At 42.1% G+C, this 24,313-nt stretch overlaps 1 protein-coding gene across 5 annotated transcripts in view; it reads right to left on the reverse strand.

Moving 5' to 3' along the window:
• Window positions 1-24,313, reverse strand: part of LOC147151349 (uncharacterized) — a 112,099-nt gene that overhangs the window by 64,582 nt on the left and 23,204 nt on the right. For 2 of the 5 annotated variants that reach the window (XR_015083320.1, XR_015083317.1), the window contains exon 2: window positions 1,669-1,833. The exons of the other annotated variants lie outside the window; for them this stretch is intronic. The gene's annotated coding sequence lies outside the window, so the exon portion shown is untranslated. The remainder of the gene's footprint in view (window positions 1-1,668; window positions 1,834-24,313) is intronic. 5 annotated transcript variants of the gene reach the window in all.

The raw sequence follows: 24,313 nt of genomic DNA on the forward strand, positions 1-24,313 counted from the left end.
CAAAGTTAAAGCAGATGTTTGCAAATGTCTTATTTTGATTCAACACAAAGATACTCAGCCTGCTTCGTGGCGGACTACAGAAATCAGAGAACAGTGACTGGTAAGAGGCTGAAATTCCATGGATTTGGACACTTCACTTTTAAGTTAAACAACATCTCTAAACGATTATCAAAATACTTGTTTTTTAATTTGATCATCATTTAGTTGTTGATTAAACAGTTACTTGTTCCACCTCTAGTTTCGAGGATGAAGCCTCAATATAAAATACAGTTACCCAGTCATTAAAAAAAAAATCATTGTAATCCATCCATTATCTGTACCGCTTATCTAAATCATTGTAATATAAAAGTAAATTTAGGATTATAAATGAGTGCCCATCGTCACACAAAAGTAAACCTTCAACTTTTCAACCATAAACCTGAAAGTCCTCATCTTAACACAGGTGGAATCACCTAATAACCTGTACTCCCCTAAAAATAAAAAGTAGTAATAATGCACCTGCTTCAATATATTTTATCTTTCTTTTCAATGTGGCCCTAACATATCAAAATAAACATGCTTAAAAGCCCGGAACAATTATCATTTTCAAATCTGCATTATTTCTTGTCATAATACAAGTCGATGCCAATCTACATAATATAAAAACAGCAGCTTATCAATAGAATATCCTATATATTGTATTACATATGGGCAATGAGTGGGGAGGCTAATAACAGTTTAACACAGTGAATCGCTACCACGCAGCCACTTTGTTTTCATTCTTGCGGCGCTTCAATTATGCATGGGAGCTGCCTTGTCTGTCAGCTGCATTAAACATGGCGTGCTTCATACATTAGCCATGAAGGAAGCTGATGTAAAATGTGATATAAGACGTGACACCCTCAATTGGCTCAAACGTGCAATAACGTCAACGCTCGCACCTCCAGTAGACAAAAGGAAAGTTGACCTTTCCAGTCTGATAAAAGAGGCCATTTTACAATACGTCAAGCTATATTTCCAGCAGTAAAATGAAGTTTATGAGCTCTATGTGGAGCTCTGTTTAATTTCCACAGTTATAAAGTGGGATTGATGTGCGCAACTTTGCATGGGTCTCCTTTTCTTTTGAAATAGGGGAGCAGGCGCTCGGGCAATTGCGGCCTCAGAATTAGCTTGTCTTGGGAGTGATTTCTCTGTTTTACCTCAATAAGGTGAAATCTGGGGCACGCACACTCTCTTGTGCTTGTCGGAATCAGTGGAGTGTAAAATTGCAACACCAGACAGCCGGGATAATAGCTCCGAAGGGGGCTGATGTCCCCGCTACATTCACAGGACATTTTTATAATGACTGTATTAAAAAGGGGCAAATCATGAATTTCTGTTATTGTCTGTTTTGTCAACGCAGTGCTGTCTATTCTGCAGTGCAGGTGTCTTTTCAAGACAGAATTTAAAGACAGAAAACAAGCGGGGCCTTGGCTTTCGTGTGTGGCGGGGGGTCTTCACTGCTTGAACAAAACTCACCGCAAAAGCTGATAACTCAAGCACACATGTACACAAACACACACTCGTACACTTAAATTACATGCAGATTACTGAGGTCTGGTTCTGTACCCAAATTCGAGCGATAATACGTCTGCTTTTAGATCAACCCCTCCCTCCATCATCCGCCCCCTGAAAATCCCAGAAACTCACCAGTTAACACTCCCACTGGCACCAAAATCTAATCTTTACTCTGGCTGGGTCAAAGTTCTGCTGGTTTTAGCCGTCTGAGTGACCGGACGCTCCAAGTCCGACATCCCGGGCCGCATCTGATGATTTATTTCAATCGAGGCACAGGCAGAGCCAGTTGTCAAGTTCCTGAAAACAAAACAGTTAAGAAAATGATGTAGGATGCAAAAAGAGTAGCCAAACTTGACTGAATATTTTTTTTTTTAACTTTTTTTTTTTTTTTAAAGCATGTCAACTATGGGGTTAATAGAGCACTCAATGGAAAGTCGGTTATTTTTTTTTTTAAAGCCCATGTTATCGCAGATCTGTAAAAAAAAAATGTCAACAATAATCCCGGCTTGTTCTCATCATAGAACCTCGTGAAATCTGTCTAAATAATCATACCCTGGCAAGCCAAGCCAAGCCTATAAACTATAAGACCAACCTCTTCGTTAGGAACATTTAGTGTTTTTAGATTGTTTTGATGTGTTCTCGCAGCAGACGGACTATTGGCTAAGCATTGGAAAGAGCAGACAGACAGACAGTCCAAGCCGGTTTAGCCTTGTTTAAAATTATTAATCCACTTCTAATTCCAGCTGGCCCCCTGACGGCATAGGCCCCTATCAAAAAATCAGCGCCTCCATTGTGAAGCCTGGCAGAAGGGGGACTGGGCGTATTTTTTCTGCTCCAATCAGTTTCTAGAGGTTGGGCGATTAAAAAAAAAAGAATCCCAAACCCCCCCCCCCCCTTCCTTGCACAGCAGGGGGATAACGGAATCATTAATTCCCCATTAATTTCATGAAAAAAAAACCCCTAAATGTCGACACGATGTAGTGCTTTAGACTTAACAGAAAGAGAGGAGCGACAAGTGCTTTTGATGGCTGGAGGAGTGTGAAAGCGCAACATTGACAAACCTAAACAGTACCAAAATGTGAAATAATGGTTCAGACTTGACATTGGCGCCAAATAAATGAAAGATAGGGGAGATGTGGTTGGGAGGGGGTGGGCAATTCTGAAGATACAAGAGGCATCATATGGTGACAGCATCTGTAGTATACTATATGTCCATACTGTATGTAATTTGGCAAGAAATAAAAATAATCCGCCAAGACATAGCCCTCCACATGCCCTCCAACCATATGAATAACACATTTTCAAAACCAAAACTTGGATTGTAGGCAAAATCTTTTAGAATCCCAAATTTACCCACACTACACCCCCAGTCAGTGCCTCTCAATAAGATAAGAGCCGTTTCAGATTCTTTTTTTTTAATTTATTTTTTTCCCCCTATCTGATCTGAGTGAGATGTCTCTTTGAGTCAAGGGGCCTCAAATGCAACCTCTAACACATTTTTAGCATAGGTTATTCCTGACCAACTGTTACTTTCGTTAGCAGCAGGCCACCGGCAAAGTTTGCTGACTAAGTGAAAACACTGGAGAGTACAGACGCAAAAGAACACCTATGGAGAAGATGTGACAAATTGCGTACGAGTAATAACTCACAATGTTGATGTTAGACACCATCAAGATTATTTTCGTAACGCATAACGTAAGCCAGAAGAAAATAAAATCTTCACATTTAAGAAAGACTACTGGGGGCAGTGAATTTCCGCATCAGCACAAGTTTGCCTCTTACATGAATCGCACTGCTGGCGATGACCTGATTGAAATGAATATAATAAGGCACACACAGATCGAAAGAGCGCTTCATTGGAAAATAGTACTTTCAAGCCTCTTTTCATCTCTCCTTGACCCAATGACATTTTCCACACAGGCTAAGTAAGGAAAGATACTATAGAGGTTAGGAGGTTTCCCAAGAGGCCCTAAGAAACGTCAGCTGTATTTGACAAAACTACTTATCCAGTCAAACGTAGATTCGGGATCAGAACCAAACAGTGCACCTCAAAACGCCTTGTCACAAAGCTTCATGGAAAGTGTTGTAGTTGGAGTAGATTTTGCATCATTCTTCTCACTAACAATGAAAACAACTTTCTTGGCAGAAGTATAAAAGTTGTGATTTGATCAACTCTTTAAGTAAGGTATTAATTCATTGCTGCTTATTATGGTAGATGTGCCTCAGAGTGGAATCCAAAAGTGTAAAAAAATAAATAAAAATAAAATAATAATAAAAAAATAATCAAAATAATGTCATGAGCGATACCTTTGCCAAATTTCATGGAAATTGGTTTGAAGATAATTGCAGAAAACGTGCAACGATTCAAAATGATGCAGGACTGAATTGCGGATATATCCCAAAGATTTTTTTTAGTCATTTCAGTTTCCTTGATTTTTCTGGGGGCATGGCTAAAGGGGGCTCAGTGACCACATGGGGTCTGGAATGAGTCGCTAGTCCCCTATCTAAGAACTTGAGCACCTTCTTTGACATCACTGGCTATCCGGCGCGATCGCGAATTACTTTGTTATTATTACCAGTTCTACGTCTACACCGTGCAGTTAGCTAGCAAGCTAGCTCTGCCTACAGTTCTGTGTCGTTATCTAAATTCTCAAGCAAGGAGGTGGTGACACCGCGACTGAGCCCGTTGCCTGTCGGCTAGCCAACAGGAGCCCTGCTTAGCTCGCAAGCTGGCTGGTGGCTAGCGTGTTCTGTTGCAGCCTGGTATGCCGTATATATTTTCGTGACTCAAACGTGTATGAATGTGTAGGCTTAAGAATACAGTAGTACTAGAAAAATGAGCATCCATTTTTCGGTGGTATTTGAATGACAGTTAGCAGCTGAGCAGGGCGTGGTTTCAGCATATTCAGCGGACACGCCCCACAGCATTCGAGAGTGGAGACAATGGCTACATTTTTTCATGATTCCGAAGCCTCATTTTGTATACTCGCCAATTTCTTTCATCCCTCAAATTTCGAAAGGGTTGTTTACAACACTCTTCTCTATTGAGTGTCAAATTTACACGACATTCATTTTCACTTTTAGCAACAAAACTATTTTTGGTGGCGGTAAAATTAGTGATCCTGAATTTTAAAGCTAAATGTGGGTGGAGTTTGCTACAAGAGGGCTCATATTGCGACAGCCTTACTTGACTTTTGAAACAAATCATAAGACCCTTACTTCTTGTTTGGAGAAAATGAACCTGTTTCGGATCCACCTTCTGCCTGAATTCTTGTTCCATGAGGGCTTCAATGTAATTCAGTCTACACAAATGCTCATGAACACAAGCGTGTTCCAGGCTGCTAACCTTGCATGTAGCCAGGCAGGACCGCTTAGGGGGGGGGTCGGAAGGGGGGCGATGTCAACCCTCCAAACAGGACAAAGAGGTGGTTCCGCTCCAGCTCTCCCAATGTAAAAACCATACCAGCAGCTACACGGGACGCACGAGAACATAGTGAGGGATATGGCTCGGAATTAGGGTAACATAAACGCCGCCCCCAAAGCCCTACCCCGAAGTGTGGACCCCTATCATCATCCCTTTCATGAATACACACATGTACACAACACACAAACACACGGCCATGAGGCCATTATAGCTGTCGGCGCTCCAAGTGACGGCCTTTCATGGCGTTGTGTCTTCAAGCCAAGTGGTTATCATATATGCACCCGACCATTAGGAAATGTCACAAATACGCACGCAGGCTTGATATTCAGAAAAGAACTGATCAATGGCGGAGAAGTAAAAAGCATTTCAGATAGAGACAAAAATTCAATGCTATTTAATTTTTTTCCCCCCAATTGATTTTCTCACTACTATTTCCGCTCCCTCGCCGTCTCTTGAAGCGCTCGGATTGACAGGGCCACAACAAAGAGGGATTGTTGCGGTAGTGGTGGCGGGGGCTGCTAATTAATTAATTCTTTATTTATTTTAAAGGTTCCCCCCCCCAGGTGGTGATTGCCCCGCAAATGTTAGAGCAGGCGGAAAATTACAGAGCGGGAGACAGTGAGTGACACGTGAACGGAGGCACAGTGAGATGGGCCGGGGCTTGGGGGGGGGGTCAAAGTCAGCGGGCATGGGGGTGTTGGGCGTGCCATCCAAACATGCCCATGCCCCCTTTTAAAGCCATGGCAACATCGCCCACCCCCGCCACATTCCATTTGAACAAAACCGGCATATTAATAATGCACTCATACTGTATGTGTGTGTGATGGGGGTTGTGTGTGACTACTAGTGGGGAGGATTGTGTGTGTGTGTGTGTGTGAGGGGGGGGGGACATATTGGTCCATTCAAAGTTCCAATTTTCCCAGAAACAATCCTCAAAATGGCAACAAATGACAGCCAATTTATCCCAGCGAGGGGGCCGAGTGTCCACCTCAATGGATGTAAACTGCTAAAATATCTTTCCTACACATAACAAGCTTTTGTCAAAAATGATGTACACCCCCCACTACACTAACTCCCCCCCCCTTGCCTCCCGTCTCCCAAAACCAATAAGTAGGGCATGCAGAGAGTAGGCCACTAAAGACCGGGTCATTATTGATTTGACAAGTGAGTGAATAATTCATCTCTCGTGGAAGGCATCAGCTGGGGCCGAACGGTCAAGCTCAACTACACTCGCAACTATGGGAGCCCACATTTGATGTCCGCCTGCAGTCTGTTATGTCGTCTAGCGCCCCGATAAGGAACGTCCCGAGGCTCCACCTCTGCGAGCCCAACGTCGTTTTATGGGAACGCCTCTCACCGCTCCCAAATGGTTCCTTTTTTTTTTTTTTTTTTTTTACCCCCATACCCCCTCCCACCCTTCCAGATTTTGTATGATTTGCTCAGCCAAGTGCTGCTTAATTTACGATCATTTCCAGCTTCCCTGAAGCACTTGGCCAGCGGGACACAAGGACAGCTTTATGCATGGGTGTAATTCACACACTCATTGGCGCTGGCCCCAGCAACTGCCTCCCTGCACGGGAATACTGATTTACACGTCGCCGCCGTGTCCGCCAGAAGAAGGAAGATGTCAGAAAACAGACACTTTTCAGAAGACGAGTCGTAATATGCAATTACCGAGTCTGTTTAAGGAAGCGACCAAAAAGTTTCAGAGTTTCCGAGTAGTAGAATGAAAATGCTGTAGTGTGCATGCCAAGCCAGTAGCGGGCGATAAAATTAATTTAATGCTATAACAGCACTGTTTTCTGATTAAGTATGGTTAATGGACCCCTTGGGGTACATGTGACATATGTGAAAGAGATACCGACCACTCACAATAAAGCATGTTGATGATGTCATGGCTTTCAGCATATCCGAATGTACCTCTGAAGTGGTTAAAAAAAAAAAGAACAAAAGAAAAAGTACTTCCATGTCAAACAGTCACATTTTCTTGCTGCTTTCCCACCTGCTCAGGAACTACAGGCGGAATGTTAGACGCTAAGCTAACTTGCGCTGAGTCCGCACCAGCTACAATCCATGTTGGCAAATAAGCTAAACGTCCAGACAAATATCGTTATCACGAGTCACACAAGGAGAAAGTGACAGGAGAAGACAGAGAAGCCATGCTATGTGTTAAGCTAAAATTAAACATAGCGTACCGAAAGATGCGAGAAATTTTCCCATTGACCTTAACGGGTCCAAAATGATTTTTCATATTCAACAAGTAATGTATCTTTGTTCATATAGCACAGGGAAGGGCAACCCGTGGGCCACATGCAACCACACTCTGAGTATCCCCTTGATTCATAGAAAATAAATAAATGAAAACATTTGAAAGAAAAACCCATAAAATTCTTCAAAAAACACAGATAAAAATTCCCTATAGGTTGTTCACGAATGACAAAAAGAATGTGGGACAAAATCCAGGATAAGATGAAAAAAAAAAAAAAAATCTTTTTTTTTTTTTAATCCGTGAATATGTAGCGATTCTAGTTTTAAATTGTAATATCACATTTCACCACTAGATGGTAAAAATGTCTTGTTTGTACTCACAAAATAAGTAGGCCTAACAATGTATTTGAGGATTTGGAATGATATGCAGGACAACATTGAGTGTGTCATGAAATAATATTGTCATTTTTAGTGTTTACATTCTTCTGAAAAGAATGCACAAAATGAATTTCTGCACTTAATGTTGGTTTGTTGTTGAGCAATTTTGGGCCATCTTGAATGGTATTCTTTTTCACTAGAGCCGTTTGCACTGGGGAAAAAAATTTAGTATGTAGTTATTCTGTTGTTTGCTTTAAACCCTTTGTTGTTGGGCTAGGATAGTTGATATTTTATACATACATTGAGAAATGCATTATGAAAAATGAAATATATTAAGAGCATGTATTTTCCACAAAAAAGCCCACCCCAAAAATAAATAAACAAATAAATCTGCCAATAATTGGCAAATTTTGGACTGATTTTTCTCTCAGTTGTTAATCTTAAATTTGTAATGTAAAAGAGTCAAATGTTCTCCCTATCACTCATATCTGTGTCGTTGTAAATGGATGCATTGAAATTCATTCAATGAGGAAAACTGATTGGTAGATTTGACCAAGGTTAATTGAGCTCACTCTAAGTGCCTTGTCTCAATAAATGTTGGAAAACACTGAAGTAAACAGATGGAAAGCATGCGAGATCCAGCTATATCTCTCTTTTCCAAACCAAAGCTGAACTCAGAGATGATTTTAAATGAGAGCCACAATACCGCTCATGCGGTAACAGCCTCAAACCTACTTCCAGCTGTCCACAATAAAGAGAACTCCTGCAATTTATTTTACAATAAACGGAAGCGAGTGCCTTTCCAGAATGAATCTCTCACGGTGGCGTTGCGTTTCGCAAGGCCGAGTTACTTTCAATCTGCCCTCAGACTACCTGCTGTGTTGCCAGCAGACGGCTTCTGACTCAGTGTTACCCGCCCGCCTGCCCGCCACCTCCTCACCGCGTCGTGATTTATATTCCGTCGCGGTGAGAACGCCAAGATGAAGATGTGCCGCAAGATTTTCTGATGCTGCTCACCATGTTGCCGGGTGTAAACAACATGCTCACTTACACGGCCACTTAACCACAGCCTGTGCACACTCATTAGCTCACGCACAAGGTAGATTGCAGTGGAACGACATTCATCGTATAGAAAAGTTTGCCTTTACAAAGGCTCTGTTGAGTTTTGATTGGCAGTGTGAGACATTCATTTAAAGTCCTTGTGAAGTGAAAATAGCAATAGTAATACAGTGGAATAAGGACAGGGCTGGCCGAAAATCCGTGTAGAATTGATGGAAAGGCAAAGCAGCTATAACGTATTTCAAAGACAAGGTAATTCAATGTGTTTCACACAGTTACAAAACAGCATTGAAAGGAAAAACAATTTAAGAAGTTTTTTAAACCAGAATAATTTAAAGCATTGAAAAGCAAATTAAAGAAATAAAAGATGTGTTTCTAAAATTGATTTAAAAAATAACAGCGCAAGAATATGATTTTGGAAAATAAAAATGATTATACAAATGTTCCCAAACACCTTAATCATATTTTTTAACGTGAATTTAAAAGCATTTACATTGAGGGCTAACTTCAGTTCTATTGCTGTCAGCTTATTCCATTTGAGTACAGCATAACACCAAAATGCTGATGCAACATGTTTACTTTAAACTCTGGGCTCCACTAATTGACCCGTCTGCTGACCTCAGAACCCTACTAGGACCATAATGTGACACGCATGTGCAAACTTTCTATCTCAGTAAAACAATGAGATAATGTTTATTTCAACACATGATGTTATAGCAAGTTTTGTTAGCATTTAGCATCAATGATTGAGGTGATGGTTTTAGCCTCTTTACTGCTCAATTTTCTTCACGTATTAGTTTAGCTTGATTTCCCCAAATGGGGTGAAAATTCATCTTTTTTGCCAAGTTGTTTAGTAGCAAACAAACCTTTTTTTTTTTTTTTAACTTATCGTTTTCCAAACAAGCTTTCTAATAAAGCTGATTCGACTCATTTTATGTTTTCAACAATGTTGAATCTAGGAAGCAGCTGTGTGGACATTTCTTTCGTGCTAGCTTCCTTTCTTCCCACTCCCTACAAGTCCATTCTCACACATTTATACACACAAACACACACACACAGGGCCAGAGGCAACTACAAGTTTCCATTCATGCTTCTCATTATCGGGCTTTACGAGGCGGTGTAAAGCGCTGAATAACTGCACTTTAAAATGCATCCTGACACTATTGCGTGGCCACGCTGATGGCGAGGGCCTTTCAGTGCCGCGCCGTGGCCCCCGAAACGGTCGACGCCGACATCGCGCCGCTCGTTAATTTCTCGTAACTGTCAGATAAAAAAAAATATTATGTAATGTAGAGGGGTGACAAATGGTCAGCTCCAAGGCTGCCAAAGGAGCCAGTGTAAATGCAGATTTACAACTGTAGCTTTACTTTTAAAGGGGAAATGTCAAACTTGTACCACAAAACAGGAGTGGCCCCTCACACTCACTTTAAACAGTCTAATTGAACTACATTATGCAGCTGTAGTATGTAAGTACAGACATAAAGGTGTAATGTCTTGAAAAGTGTGAGTCATCAACAGATCGTGAAATATAATAAATAAGACTACATCAAGCTACAATCACATGCGGGCAAAAATAGCATCGCAGTGATTCATTCTTGTTTTTCTTCCCTCCGACAGGGTTTGTTATTTACAGGAGCAAGTGGAGTCACTATTTCATCTTTATTTAAATTCAATTAAGCGTGTTTCATAAGCGACTGCAAAAGCATGTGTTTGTGCGGGTGTGTGTGTGTGTGTGTGGGTGTGTGTGTCATCGCAGGGCAAAATCCAAGAAGAGTGCCAGAACTGCAGCTATTTCTGAAACAGAATTCAGATAAACAGATATAGACCTCCCCACTCCTGTTGTTTGTGCGAACAGTCAGCGATCCCGACGACTTTTGCCACTGTTGAAAAAGTCGGCTTTTTTGAAAATATTTCGGGTACCACAACAAAACGAAGCGTGGTTGCTACATGAGGCGATACATTGGACCCCTGCATATTTGCAGTTCATCATTTGCGGGTTCACCTATTCACTACCGATACCCCGTTATTCATGGGAAGCCCCACTTATTCACAATACTTTTTTCCCCAATGCCCCACTTATTCAAAATTTTCAAGCGATGCCCTGCTCACTTTTTTTTTTTTTTTTTAAGAGGAGAAAAATATTCAGATTTGTTTTGTTTTGTTTTTCATGACACATTTCCAATACGATATCACGTTTACAATCGCGCCACCTCTTTGTCAAGTTAAAGGTAACGTTAATATATGACTGCTGTCTTCACATGAACGTTTGCAAGAGCTAGCACGTCTGCCATTGGTGAAATAAATATGAAAGACTCGCTAGTGAGGCAGACAACTAGCTAACTAGCATGGCTGATATGACTTCAGTCCAGTACCTGGCTCGCAAGCACACGAGCGTTTGTGAGTACATGGCACGAGGTGCCGCGACAGCTAGCCGCGGTGCGACAATGCGATGTGGCAGGGCAGTCAAAACAAGGCCCGTTGTGGCAGGCTGGGCCAAAGTGGTGCTTGAAGAGGTTCTTTTGAGGCGCTCCTTAATGTGGTTAAGTGATCTCCTGCACAATTGGGACACTCCAAGAGGCCATCCCTGACAAGCGGACCAAAGCAAACTCCCTCCTCTCTCTTTCTCCCCCCTCGGGCCTGTCGCTTCCCATCTCAACCTCTTGGCACGCATCCGGCTAAGCGATACCCAAAACATAGGAGAAGCAACCCAAGAGATGGATCAACAAAAAAAAAGTGCATTGTGCTGACTCGCAGCCACCTTTAATTATACCTCAAAGCATCTAAGTGGCTCCTGTGTTGTTTCTTGTTTGCGATGGGGACGTGATCCGACACGGTGACCGGGCCAGTTTGCCAGGGTAACGTCAGGCAGGATTGACATGAAAAGCCTGTGACTTTGCGGAGGGAAGCTGTGTGAATAAAGCAGTGGGGGCCCAAGGTTGAGAACATGCCAGACAGTGCCCATGCAGAACACGACAGCAGCGGCAGAGCCCAGTTGGCCGCAGGACAATTTGGCCGGCAGCACCGGCAGACTTAGCACTCACTCACTTAAAAAAAAAAAAAAAAAAAAAAAAACTCAAACTGCTTTTCTCTTGGTGGCACTCCCCCCCCCCCCCCACAACCCCCAAAAAAGTGTTGGCAAATTGATGACCAACTTTACTGGTGCACGATAAGAAGGCTTGATCCAAATAAATGGTAGCCATCAAAAGGAAAGTTTAGTGCTTACGGGCTGAAAAGCCTCCATCCAAAGTGGCATTGGGCTCATCTCGAATGAAAAGAGGTGGCGGTGGTGTGGAAGGGTGGGGGCGTCTTTTCTTCTTTTCTCTCTTGCATTCGAACTCTTCCTCCTTTCTCTCTTCTTCTTGTCTGTTGAAACATGTGGTCAGCTGTTATGCTTCCATGTGGTCAGATGATCAAAGCCGGAGGAGGGGGCTGCGGATGGGCGGGGGGAGTTAGCAGCAGTAATTGTCCCCCTGCCGAAGCCTTGCCCCGGCCCGGGATCAGGATCCCAGCAGGTGGGGCTGGGTTTGGGCAACGGGCGGGGGTAGGGAGGCGTTGCGGCATCCATGAGAACGGAGGGAGGAGAGGGTGGCGGAACGCAAGAGGCCCAGCCTGGCAGAAATAAAGACTTCCTAAGGCCTGCCCGCTGACAACAGAGCCCCAAAGGGAGAGTGAAAAATGAAGCCTATGCACACACATACACACTAAGGGGGTTTCACTCAGGGAAAGGGGGCCGCCATTGGGGCGAACATTAGGAGAGGGCAAGATGGAAAAGCATAAGAGAATAGGATTATAATATTTGCTCAGCGCAAAGAGAAACAATTGTGCGCCCATTTCACAGTATCTTTACAATTGAGCCTGTGTCGAATCCGAGAAGGGATTTTTTCTTTTTTTTTTGGGGGGGGGGGTGGTTACAGGGGGGTCGTTTCATGAAAAATGGATGCTGTTTGCTTCACCTGCTAACCTCGACTTCTGTGATCTAGCGGCGGCAGAAAAACATTGTGTAACCCTAACCCACAGATGCGAGGAAAACACAACATGTTTTCTCACCCGAGCAGGCCGACATTAGCATACATAAACAAGAATACACACCGAGGTGGTGGGGGGGGGGGGATCCTTGCGCATACTTCGGCCACTCAGTGTTTACCTGAGAGCCAGAGGGAGCCGTGAAAGCTCACAGGTAGGACTACTTTGCATGTACGTGGGAGCACGCGAAACACTCCTCACCGCTGTCCGTCATCTTGATTGCCCAGCACGACTCCTCAGCCCCGAAAAAGCCACCCCCCTCCACGCTCCAAACACCCCCACCTTTCTACACACATCCTCGACCAGATGGCTTTTTTTTTTTTTGTTTGTAACTGTCTGCTTCTCTCTTCTTGCACCTCTGGTCTACCAGACTAAATCCCCGCGATAGCCGGGTGGAGCGTAGTGGTTTTTTTTTTTTGTTTAGTTTTTGAGGGGGGAGTAAGACGGACAAATGGCTGGAGGTAGCAGAGCAAATAAAATGGATTAAGACGAGGCTTTTCACAGACACTTCAAAACTATTCGGTCGGCGAGCCATGCAGCCCCTTGCACAGAAGATGCTGGCCGTTACAGAAGAATAAATATCAAAGATTTGGAAATATTCAGCTAGGTTGTGCAACCAAACAGAAGCAGTGATCCATCCAAAGGAGTTTCCTATGTTGCGGCATTGTCAGCTATCTTCTATTTTGCATTACTCATAATCATCACGTTTTCTGCATCGTAAAGACGCTGGAAAACAAATGCATCTAAATGCTGAGCAAATATATTTATACATAAATACACTTATAAAGTCAATCGTGTCTACCTAAACATTTAAAAATATCATTACGTTTCGTTGGAGAAAAAAATGATATGAAAAAGAAAATCAAATGTCACCTCTTGGCTCCATCCAGCCAAAGGTTAAATTCTTGACTCCCCGCTGTCTGCCACCATTAAGTTGCCTAGCAACCCGCTGCAAGCTATAATTATCTTGGCAAAATCAAGATTTCCATTTTGTTAACACAAAAAACACTTTTCTGAAAAGTGTCACATGTTCTTTGAAAGAGACTCCGAAAGGCGTGTGTTGAAATATGGAGTTTTTTTTTTTTTTTGGCACTTTGTCACCGCTGAGTGAAATGTGCAGCTGTTATAACATATTTAAGTAATAAAAATCCCAAGATGGCAAGGCAGAATATCAACCTGTGAGCATCCTTCAAATATTATTAGCATGGTCGCTGCCAACTTCTGTTTTAAACGTTGTTTATCCATTTTTTTTTTCACTTCTTCATATCCGTCATCGTTGCAGGGGCGAGATTCCCTAAAGGTTTAATAAATAATTTATTTCTGCCGAAAACGACTGCATCCATCCACCCACTCTATCATAAAGTCACAGGTCAGTAGGTGCATGGAAAAGGCGACATGAATCAGATGCAATTTGTTCTAATGATTTTCTTTGTAAATGTAACGATTTAAATGGGACTATGTTCAAACAACTATATCTTTGACCGCAAATAGGATTTTAAACGACATTTGACTGCTGATTGGAGTGCCAAATCACGCTCATAACCTTCCCCTAACCTCAGATAAATGTTTCTCTTTATGCCTCTCTATACCAACTGATTGCTACATGCATACACACCAGTAACTTCATTATTGATCTACATCCACACAAACCAGTTCCACTTCATTATTGATCTGTACCATACACTGTACATTTCTGCCAACCTTTAATTGGGGTTGCCAACCACTATGGAGGTGACACTTTTGGAGGCAATTCGGAAAAGCCTCGACGGCCCTTGTTTGACTTTGGGAAGATTTCCTGGTTGTTATACTGTATATTCGTATTACGTACTAAGATACATTTTAAGATTAGTTGGTCAAAAGGTCAGTTGCTAAAATCCAGGTGAAATCAAACCATGCTGTCAGTAAAACTGGCTATAAAATCTATTCCTGGTTTATTGGAACTTTGGTAGGTTTTTTTGGTAGGTTTAATTTCGCTTGCCTACTTGCTGGAATAAGAATACCATTTTCTGAAAAAAAGAAACCTATTTTACTTTGTTTTGCTTTGCTCACATTTTTCACAAGCTCAATTTTCACAAAAGGCCTATTTCGCAAACCCCACGCTGTTTAAAAAAAAACAAGTGTTAAGTGTTGGCTAAAAAAACAACACAAATTTAGCAATTTCCACAGATATTAGATTATAGTTGAGTACACGCTACAAGACGTAAACAAAAAAAGTTGCAAAACATCTTCTGAAAATTGTTCCTTCTATGTTTCACACGCCTCATTTTTACAGTGCCAAGTGAAGTTCATACTGACAGTGTGTTCAAGTTCTACTGAGTCAGAATTTAGCCCTCATGACACCGTAACGCCAGAATTGCATGCTTCTAGCACTACCCAGCCTTGCAAACTTACGTAACGTAAGAAAACATGGAACTGTACATGAGTAGTGGATAGCATGAATTCTATGTTGGGCTTGTAAGATTCGTCCGCCTTGCTGAGTTGGAAAGCCCACTTCAGGAAGAGGGCTTATTACAATTCGAGACTCAGAAGTGCAAATTCTGACATTATTGTGTAACTTAAAGGCATCAGTGGTTGTCGACTAAGTGTCCTCTAATTTACTTGAGATTTTTGTTGTCTTATGTGGTGAAAATATCGAAAAATTGTATTCTGACAGGGATGTGCCCTATTTCTATTGCGAGTGGCCGTAGCACTACACTTCTTTCTCATTTCTTTTTGTTTTACTTCTTTTTTTTGGCTCGTCAGACCACTGGATGAGCCAGACCAGCGGGGAAATCTCCAGTTTCTCCGTAAGCAAGTCCGCCCCTGATCCGTTCTGATACAGCCTCCGAAGAATTAGGAGAGTGCTCCTATATTGCAATGCTATGATGTCACAGTATCAATTTATCTCCAGCCTGCCAACAAAGCCCACAAATCACATGAACCATTCCAGACCGTGGCGAACTCAACTGTAAGTAAGACAAGTGCGGTCTTGTAATTATATTGCCTGTGCAGGAATTATAGTATCGTTCTTCCGACTTCCTCCTTGATGGGTCTGCATCTCACCTCTAAAATGTAGGGCAGTAGAAACAAAGTGGGAAAAGGCGTTTGATTGTAGTAGAATGCAAACATGCATAGGCACACACGCACGGCACTCACTGAAAGCGCAATGAAAATAAAAAGACGGGGGAAAAAAAGTCAACAACTCTCCTGAGTCTTTCAAAGGCTTTAGCCTGTGAGAGTGCGTGAAGGATTTTAGGAAATCACACGCGCACTACTTGCATTGTGTATGTGTGTAAAGTGTTTTCGGCAGCTCTTGAACCCTTAGAGGGCTTTAACAAAGATGAGTAAGATTCTTTAAGCTTCCAGCATGCTTGATGTTTGGGTATTCAAGGCGCTTTTCCTCTCGCTGTCACTCACTGTGGAGGCAGAGGTGTACCATTAAGCTCTCAGAACTTTCTGGAAAACCCACAACAAGAGTTACAATAACAAGCACGAGGACGTAAAAGAGTGTGTCTGCTGCATGTTGCTAGGGGAAGCTCATGAAAACACACTATGAAGGTGAGCCAATTAGTTAGCATGAGACAGACCCTGATCACTGCCGGGTCATATTGCACCCATAACACCACAAATGTCCCTTTTTTGGGGGGGGGGAGACCTTTAGAATTTGTTAAAATGGTGAAATTGTATTTTGTTGCCTTAAAATAGTTGTGGCTGAGGATTAGATGAAGCCTCGTTCCGGTACGAAAAGCAATTGGTACTTTTTACGTACCTAAACTTCAAAACGGGTCAATTTTGACCCCAACACAATATAAGGGTTATATAAGCCACACCCACTCTATACTGTTGAACTCCTCCACCTGCAGTCACATCCTGTTAATGGCAATTGTATTGTATTGTTTTATAATTCTGGTTAGAGCGCCCCTAGTGGTGGAATAAAAATCCACAGAATAGCCGCCTCTTTATATAAACCGCATGGTTCAAAACTTAGGGAAAAAAGTAGCGGCTTATAGTCCGGAAAATATGGTAATTTTATTTGAGTCTTGATACAATACCATGGGAATGTATTAAGAAGAAAAAAAGAGTGCATCCAAAATGCCTTGCAGACCAGGAGACACTTGCTCATGCTTTTATCTCCAGTAGACTTGTTTTTGCACGAGTGGCAGTTCGTCAAAGTTGGTCGTCGGAAACGCTAACGTAAGCCCGTTTAAAATCATAGAATGTCCAGCCTATAGGCGATTACCATTTTTTTGCGGCCGGACAAGAAAGGCGGATAGACAGATGGTGGAAGGGTACCCCAGCTGTAGGCGATAAACGCACCGCAAATTTTTAGTAAAATGCCCAGCTCTGTTATTTTGATTTTTCTGCAACAGTACAGAGTTGAACCAAGTTTCCACATGGAAGAAAATTAGGTAAGAGATAGGAAATGTAGCTGCGTCGCACTTTAGCCACTAGTTTATTTCAGCGTCTGGCCAGCACACGTCATGGCGAGCGATTTGCTCTTGGCAGTACATCAAACTTTATTTAAAAGGCTTTTGAAAATGTAATACACTATACATGTGTTTTCAGTCCAGTTATTCAACAAAATATGTTGAATAATAGCCTTTGTCTCACGACATGGCAAAAAAGGAAAATATGGGTCCCAGGGTGACAACAGTTGAAAATCAGTTCTAAAGGTTTTCCGGCTCTAAAACAATGCGTGTTACGCAACATCCACAAGAACTAAGCTTAATGATTAAAAAAAAAAAAATTCAATTAAAAAGGCCGCCATGCACGTGTGAAAGTGGCTCAGGGGAACCAAAGAAAATAGGCCAACAATTACTAGCCTAAGTAGGAACAGCATAACTTCATGTTCATACATTTGCATGTTTGCTTTTTCGTTTGTTTTCGGTGCTCATAACTTTCCGGAACCGCCCCCTTCATTCGCACACAGGCCGCTATCACACGTCACTCACGGTCCCCTTTTGGTCCCCATTAATTGCCCAATGATTATCTTAACACGGAGACGCTCGCACGTCTGTTACGGCTGACGCCGCAAAAACAGACAAACTGGCCGATGACGCCTCTGCTAGAAGAGAAGTTTGCTTCGCTTCGGTGTCCTGACGGAGGAGTGGTAAGAAGACAAAGGCAGGGGCAAAGGGGAGTGTGACACCACTGCCTGTTGACTCTTTGGAGTATTTAATTAGCTGTAATCCAATTGAGGCACACGGCTTCCTGTTAAGAGAGGTGCAAAGGTTCGAAATAAACAGCTTATGGTACTATTAAAGCCTACAGATATAGTCAACAGACTGTAAGGAAGATAAACCGCTGACCTCACTGATACAATGAGCATCAGTCTGCTCCTCGGGTGGAATCTAAAGTCAAACTACGCCTGACAGACAATTTCATTTAAAATGAACGAGGTAATTGCTTCGGCATACCCTTTACTTATTTTTCATCTTTAATCACAATTATCTCAGACATCTTACAATGATGTCAGTCGTGGACATAATGAAAAAGGTAGCAATTTGTCAATTCATTTTACAAAGAAGATACATTTGACATTTTAAAGTGCTATACTCCATTGAACTGACCCAAACCAAACTATAAAGTGCTTATATACTGAATAGGTCAATCAGAAGAAGGTCAACAGTAGCAGTACAGTAATTTGTTATATCTATATGTAGCTATATCTATATACTGCCAGGCAGAAAACCTCATATGACCAAATATTTCATAATCATTCGCACATCAATACCATTGGTCATTTCCCACACCGTCTGTTATTTTTACGCATTATTTACCAATTGAAAGTGTTTTTAGACAACAAGTGACAACTGTTAGGTTTCGATACATCTGAGTGACCTTGTTTTGTTAAAAAAAAAAAGCATCATTGTAGTGCTTCATACACTGTATGCGGAAACAAAGCCAATCGGCCTCTCAAGTCTCGTCTTATTTGTGCATAGTGGCACTGACTGTCACGTCTTAGGGATTGTGATCCATTTCTGTTGAAGCATTATCTCGCATAAATGCAGCCATGAGCCAAAGGTGTCAGCTTGCTCACTGTCTCGGATGCATCCAGACAAGCAGACGTGGCCAACCTGGTGCAATACAATTCAATTCTATTCAATTGGTGATTTAGCAGTCAGTCAGTCTGAGGGGCACAGTTGGACAACAGTTGGTTGATGCAGAAGGCACAGGCTTTATTGAGGAATAACTAAATGTCAATTGTCCCAAAAAAAAAAAAAATGAAAACAAGGGGCTGACAACGGCGGCAACAGACGCCTTAGTAACCAGTTTATGGAGGCCCAGTAGCGTACCTGCTGGTTATGTAAAGACGGCCTCATGCTAATCATTGCACACCAACACTTCCAGAACTCAAACCTCTGTGGCATGCTCAGAAGCAGATGTGTTGACTCAAAGTTGACCAACCTGAGTGCGGGTTTGGTCAAAACAGCCAGTTACCAGCCACAACATTTGGTCCGCCTGTAAATCAATTGATATCCAATGTTAAATCTGTATCCATTAAGTGTCAATCAAAAACGAGCATTATTATCTTGGTAATGGATCTTGTGGACTAGTGTGTCCATGTTGTGTCCTGAGATAGATGTTAAAAGAAAATTAAGCTCTAACTTCGGCTGTCGTGAAGGAGGAGTGGTACGAAAACAAAGGCAGGGTCAAAGGGCAGCGCGACACCTTTGTCTGTTGACTGTGGAGTATTTAATTAGCCGTAATCCAATTGAGGGCACACGGCTTCCTGTTAAGAAGAGGTGCAAAGAGTTGAAATAAACAGCTTGCTCGACTATTACAGCCTAAAGATACAGCCAACGGCCGGTGAGGAAGATAGACAAGTGAACTCTCTGATACAGTGAACTGCATGCGCAGGTGATCACAGAAAGTAAACACAGGAAAATCAAGCAAGATTAGACTTTACGAGACCAGGGTCCAACAGCAGGAGTGCATTTCTTTTTGGGGAAAAGTGAATATAAGGACGACGTCCAAACCAATCCCCATGCATCTGGTCAAACAAATGCCCTCAAATATGAATAACAGGAATGACACTTTGGAAAGAAACTCAACTACTACTATGCACATCGCTAACCGGTTGGCTTCGAGAGTCAGAGGCTCCGCCATTTTGGTTGCAATGTACAATGTTGTGTACAGTTGCCAATGCACTTTCAGCCATTTACTAAACTGTCCAACACTCAAATACAAAATGAAATCACTTGCAAGGAGCATGGAGCAGACGCTCACATTGAACTAGCTGCATGGTAAGCAGCCAACCCGACAACATGCTGTCACACACTTGGCCATGCCCCTTAAAGGCACACCAACACACACACACACAGTTTATACGAGTTCATGGGCTACTTTGTTGTTCTGCCTGCGGAACCTTGTTAAAAAAAGTACAGGGGCTGAAATTTTGTGCTACTTGTGCTCAATGTATTTCTTTTATTTATACTATTATTATTTTATTGTTGATTAAAGTACTTGAATTTTCCTTAAGGTTATTTTAAATTATTCTTTGATTAAATGTAATTCATTGTATTGATTCGATTGACTTTAATTTGCCTGAAGATGATTATTTTGTATTTTCATCTGATTGAATGGTTATTTAAAAAAAAAAAAAAAGAAGAGACGCTACAGTTACTCAGTACTTGAGTAGTTTTTTCACCAAGTACTTTTTTACTATTAATCAAGTAATTATTTGGATGACTACTTTTTACATCTACTTGAGTCATATTTTTCTGAAATAACAGTACTTTTACTTGAGTACAATTTTTTGCTACTCTACCCACCTCTGTTTGCGTGTGTGAAAAGCAATTTACATCCTCTTTTACTAGGTTTGAAATGTTTTCTTTTATTTTCTTATTTTAAATATAGGGCTATTTTTGTTTATTACTCATTCACAGCCAGACATTTTCAGACATTGTGTTTTATGATGCGATCTGGCGGCCATTTTAGACACAAAGAAAACAACAATACTTGAAGCGCAGAGTCCATGATGTGTACGCGGCTCGAAAAATAGCACAAATTTGTCAGCATTCTTTGGTTGTGCCAAACCTGTTCATAAACTGAAAATAGTGTGTAACTCCAGGTAATTTTTTTTTTTAATTGTTAATAAACGAAATCATTTGCAAAGCCGGTCGACTGTAAACCGAGGTTCCGCTGTATGAGTAAAGTTAGTTACAAATTTACCCGTAAGTCAGAGTATCACTGCTTGTGCCTTGGCTCAATAAAATATGGCAAACACTGCTGTACACAACCAATAAATAAAACCGCAGCTGCATCACAAACCACACGAACCCTGACATTAACCAAAAATTGCCACAAGCGTGTTCCCAAGGATACCAACATACCATTGGCCTCTTTCCCTCTTCTTCGTACCATACCTATCATTAAGCAAAACAATCATTTACCGAAGCGAATAGCGACGGTGACACGCGACAAGGTCATCAGCGCGTCGTCGTCAGATGTTGCCAAGCTAAAGCGCTGGAGCAAGTTTGCGTGTGCCATTCCAGATGCGCGCGGACACACCGCCTCACCCGAGAGTCACCAAAGCTGCCGAAGCCTCAGACAAGCGCTCTCCATCACCCCACCTCCTCCTCCTCCTCCTTCTCCTCCTCCTCCCATGACCATCTGTGAGGCACACACACACATTCAGAAATACGGTCCTGCATGGGACTGTCTTCCCTGATTGCTAACGCTATTGTGCCAGGTAAGCGCTGACCTGCTTTGAAAGTGACAAGAGTTTGGTGAGGAGGAAGACAGGACTGCTGAGGCAGATGGTTGCGAGCTAAGCTAAGCTAAGAAGAAGATTGAGACATTCGGCCAGGTGACAATTTATTTTTTTTGACAGGTGGGCAGACGAGAGCCGTCTGGCCTTGACAAGCGCTGCCATGGTTTGGATAAGGATGAGCTGTGCGGAATCGTGGAGCCGGAAAATACAAAAATTAAACACACACACAAAGTGATGCTGTGACTGTTTTAGGAGTGTGTAATGTATGTATGAGAATCTGCTTATACGCGTCTATATGGGTTGAATTTGATGAATGCACGACTAATGAAAGAAAGGTTCGTACCTTATAAAGGAAAAATAACTACTACTACTATCTTTCATTATTGTTATATTTATAGTATAATATATAGAGTTTGTTTTTCTTTTTTGTTTGTTTGTCAAATTTAGTTAATAGTAATTTATTTACTTAGTGTTAATCAGAGCTGGGCCAGAGGTGGTTGACTGGTAAGCACATCCGCCTCACAGTTCAGAGATCGTGAGTTTGATCCCGGCTCCAGCCTACCTGTGTGGAGTTCTCCCCGTGCCTGCGTGGGTTTTCTCCGGGTACTCCGGTTTTCTCCCACATTCCAAAAACATGCACGGTAAGTTGATTGGACTCTCTAAATTGCCCCTAGGTGTGATTGTGAGTGCGGATGTTTGTCTTTGTGTGCCCTGCGATTGGCTGGCAACCAATTCAGGGTGTCGCTCGCCTACTGCCCGAAGACAGCTGGGATAGGCTCCAGCACGCCCCGCGACCCTTGTGAGGAGAAGCGGGGTCTGTCTATGAGTTCCCGTTTATATTTCAGATCCGCACGGTCGGTCCGAGTCAGCCAAATGGCATCGAGAACGGACTTTACCGGTACCACGTTGCACGCAGGTGCCCCACTCCTGAAATGCAGCCACACAAAGAAAAAAGAAACAAATAAGAGTGTTGTATACCTTTCGGTCCCACAGTGGCAATGACATGCGCCCCATTTTGTTTTTTATTTCACTGATCACCACGCACTGCCTGTGTATGTGTCTGATGTTTTTTCTTTATTTGGCGGTATGTCTGCTTGTGCGGCGCCTGTGTGTGATGTTAAAATTATGTTCTCGGCGCCAATTGGCTCTCGCCGACAAGTGATGGACTCGAAACCACGTGTGTCGAGCGGAAATACCGCACAGAAGTTAAAAAAGTATTTGGCCCCCCTTGAACTTTTGGACCTTTTCCCACATTTCAGGCTTCAAACACAAAGATATAGAATTGGATTGCTTTGTGAAGAATTAACACCAAATGGGACACAATCGTTACCTGGGACGAAAGTCATACGATATTTTCAACTTTTTAGAAATAAACTGAAAAGAGGGGCCTGTGTTAGTATTCGGCCCCTTTACTTTTAGTGCAGCCAACTCACTTCAGAAGTTCCCTGAGGATTTCTGAATGATCCAATCTTGACCTAAACGACTGATGATGATAAATGGAGTCCAACTGTGTGTAATCAATGTCAGTATAAAAGCACCTGCTCTGCGATAGTGTCAGAGGTCTGTTTAAAGTGCAAATAGTATCATGAAGACCAACGAACACACCAGTCAGGTCCGAGACAGGTGGAAAAATTAGGATTATGGATTTATGGATTAGGATTAGGATGTGAAAAGATTTCGCAATCTTTAAACATCTGATGGAGCACTGTTCAAGCAATAATATTGAGACCACTGCAAACCTATTAACACCCAGCCGTCCCGCTAAACTTTCAGCCCAAGAGCACTGATCAGAGATGAACCCAAGAGGCCCATGATCACTCTGGATGAACTGCAGAGATTCACATCTGAGATGGGGGAATCTGTCCATAGGTCAACTATTAGTCACACTGCACAAATCTGATCTCTATGGAAGAGTGGCAAGAAGAAAGCCATTTCTCAAAGATGTCCGGCAAAAGTAACATTTGATGTTTGCCATAAGCCACCTGGGAGACACGACTAACGTGGAAGAAGGTGCTCTGGTCAGATGAGACCAAAATGTAAAATCCAAAACGTTATGTTTGGCGTATAAGTAACACGTGAACAAACCGAAGATGGTAAAAACTGATGGCAAGATGGATGGAGCCAAATACAGGACCAGGAAAACCTGCTGGAGTCTGCAAAAGACCTGAGACAGGGATGGAGGTTACCTTCCAACAAGACGATGATCTGAAAGATCAATCAAAATCTATAATGGAATGGTTAAAAAGAAAACATATTAGAATGGCCAAGTCCAGAACTGAAGCCAATTCAGAATCTGTGGAAAAATCTGAAAAATGTTGTTCACAAACACTCTCCATCTCACCTTACTGAGCTGGAGCAAAAATTGAAATGAATGGGCAAAAATTTCACTCTCTAGATGTGCAAAACTGATAAAGACATACCCCAAAAGACTGGCAGATGTAATCACAGCATAAGAAAATTCTACAAAGTATTAAGTCAGGAGGGCCGAATAATTTGGGATTCCCCACTTTTCGGCTTTTTTATTTCTAAAAAAAAAAAGTTTAAAATCGGTCGGCAACATGCACACACTTGCACACACAGACAGGTTTCGTTTCTGACAATATTTGTTCAATTTTAGATTATTCAGACTTTTTGGGTCGTTTTTGTTAACTATAATAACTCTGGACTACCCTTTACATAGTTTTCCTACTTCTACTGCTCCTTGATGTTTCCACTTTGGTCTGTTTTGCCGCCTCTTTTCACCTGTCACCTCCACTCTGTCTGCAAGGAGACAGCAGCAAAAGAGAAAAAGGCCTTTTTCATGTCTGCCCGAGTTGATTATTAAGTTCAAGAGCAAGCTTTTAAGCTCACTCGGCTCGAGGAACACTTCATTGGCTACATTGGCACAAGCTAATGAGACCTAGAAGAAGAGCTGTTGAAAAAAAAAAATTTTTTTTTTGCACGATGCAAAGCTGTTATATGGTGGATATTAAAAGTCTACACGTAATATG

Source organism: Filicampus tigris, chromosome 2 (assembly GCF_054856515.1).
Source record: "Filicampus tigris isolate MCC_2025a chromosome 2, RoL_Ftig_1.0, whole genome shotgun sequence".
In the NCBI taxonomy this organism is placed as follows: Eukaryota; Metazoa; Chordata; class Actinopteri; order Syngnathiformes; family Syngnathidae; genus Filicampus; species Filicampus tigris.